Source organism: Octopus bimaculoides, chromosome 14 (genome assembly GCF_001194135.2).
Source record: "Octopus bimaculoides isolate UCB-OBI-ISO-001 chromosome 14, ASM119413v2, whole genome shotgun sequence".
Classification (NCBI taxonomy): Eukaryota; Metazoa; Mollusca; class Cephalopoda; order Octopoda; family Octopodidae; genus Octopus; species Octopus bimaculoides.
Genome location: NC_068994.1, coordinates 12154590 through 12157151, shown reverse-complemented (window position 1 = coordinate 12157151; position 2562 = coordinate 12154590).

Below are 2562 nucleotides of genomic sequence, written 5' to 3'. Positions count from 1 at the left end.
TGTACATCCAGGATGAAGGCACCTGATGACAATCAAAGATTAATCAAATCAAAATGTAGTGTAAATGAAAATAATGTTCATCTCTAAAGACAAAAGTTAATAGTGTGTGTGTTTGTGTTCATGTGTGCTTTTGCATTATTTGTTTTCATACCTATAAAATCATTGAAACACCCAATTGTCCACTTCAGTTTTTTTTGTTTTTTTTAATAATCTAACAACATAGTATGATATATATATATATATATATATATATATATATGTAGGAATGTTTGGCCCTCAGCAATGGGACAATGGTTAAAGAGTTATTTTTACAATTGTTAGGCTTTGTTCAAATCCACTGTGTATCACTTTGGTCCACCATCACACTGAAGGATTACATTAAGGCTACTGGTGTCTGTGGAATATTCAGCCACTCACACTATAACTCAATGAATAAACAGTTTAGTGCTTCTACAACTGGAATACTTGTTGAATATGTGAGAAGAAAGCAGAAAACAGATAAGCTAAGTGGTGGGAGGGTTATGCAGCAACCACTAAAGTCGGAGGTGGCAATTCCTAATTGCCAGTTCACAGCTGTAAGCAATGTCAGTCATTGAAAAACTGAAAGCTTCATTAGCTTACAGTATTAGGCCCAGGTCTTCTTTCACAAATACATTCCTCTCACCCTACCCATAATTCACATGAGGAAGAGCTTGTCTCCAATGGTAACCCTCAATTCACTATATCCATGAAGACCTCATTTTCTGTGCTAACTCTCAATACAAATTGTGAGGAGGACTTGGTCTTCAATGATAGCCTACTATTCACTACATCAGAAAGACTCTGTCTTCTGTGCTAATCCTTAATTCACTATGTCAGGAGGACTTGTTTTCCACTGGTAACCTTCAATTCACTACACAAAAAAGGCCTAGTTTTCAGTGGCAACCCAAATCGAGTTACAGGACTGGCAATTACCATGACTACAGGTTTGCACTCATTTAAAAAACTTTTATGGAATTAATCTGATTGAATGTTGAAAACAGACTTAAAACTAAACCTATTGTAGATGATGGAGCCATTGAAAACAAAATGGCTACTCACTTTTCGATTCTCTTTCTTTTCATATGTTCTTTTTGTTTGCGTCTACAGTTTGAATATGTGGTTATATTTATTCTTGTTCTTTGAAAAGCTAAAGCTTCACACTGTTGTACTTGAGTTTCATTATTTCTTACATGTATTTTTCTTCAAAAAAAAAAAAAAAGATATATCAGGAATAGATGGAAAAGTTGGAGAAGTGACAGCATAAAACTTTAACTATGAATGAAGGAATAAAGTCTGGCCCCTGTATTGAATACCTTTTTCCATCCTCTGATTTGTACATCCAAGATTATGTATTTTATACATACATACATATATATATATATATGTACACACACATAAATATGTCTATATATATATACACACACACTATACATATATACATAGAGATATGCATACACACACATATATATATATATATATATATTTATTGTGCTTTTAATTATTAATTTTTCTATATGTGACAGTGGATTTTCATCTATGAGTTCATGAAACTTGGTTCTTTTCCCTAAAACTATATATATATATATCCACACACATCTGGATTTGCAAATTGGAGAGAAAAATAAGGTAATCATGCATGAAAAGCATTTATTCATTTAACTGAAATTAATGCTTCTCTCCATCACTTCTCTGCAATTTCACTATTCCATGTTCTGTGGAAAAATGGGATCCTGGAAACACAGTATGACAAAGAGAAAACTCACAAAATACATCAAATAAGAGTATATAATTTGTGTGTCTGTCTGTTAAAAATAAATAACATCTTCAGTCAGCAGATTACTGATATCATAAAAATCAAAATGTCATCAGAATATCATAGTTTTTTTTGTTTTTGTTTTTTTTTTGTATTGCACTGATTGGAAATTATGTTTGGGTTTACATAATTGTAATTAGCAAAATTTATACAAATAAAAATAACTTCAAAAATTAATTGAATTTTATTATTACACTTGTCATTATGGAAGCATCAAATTAATAGACCAAATCATAATAGTATTATCCTATATACTAAGCAAAAAATTCTGTTATCCTTTCTGCCCATTATGCTACTTGAGTTTCTGCATACCCTAGTTAGATGGTGACCCCTTGATCTGATATAAATTTCTGTTGCATAATAGAATTTGGACCTATACACATACACAGATGATGTCTATTGAACTGAATATAGTAAATCTGTAAAAGGTTGATAGTTGCAATAGAGACATTAGTCTCTCTCTATCACCTTTCAACAAAATTATATATGAAGAAACAGTAGAACAATTAACAACATAATAAAAATATGTTTTATTTTTGGTGATGCTTGGCTTTACAAATCCTGTGTTATTCAGCTTAGCAGCCACTGGTTGACTTGTAGTCGGCATCTGGATATTAAGAGCTTCGTTGAGGCATCTCAGAGGAGCAAGTTGTTGTTACATCAAAGGTATCATGCTGAAGAGAGACTTAGAAAACGAAAGAAACTCTTTAAGTACTGGTTGTACTATG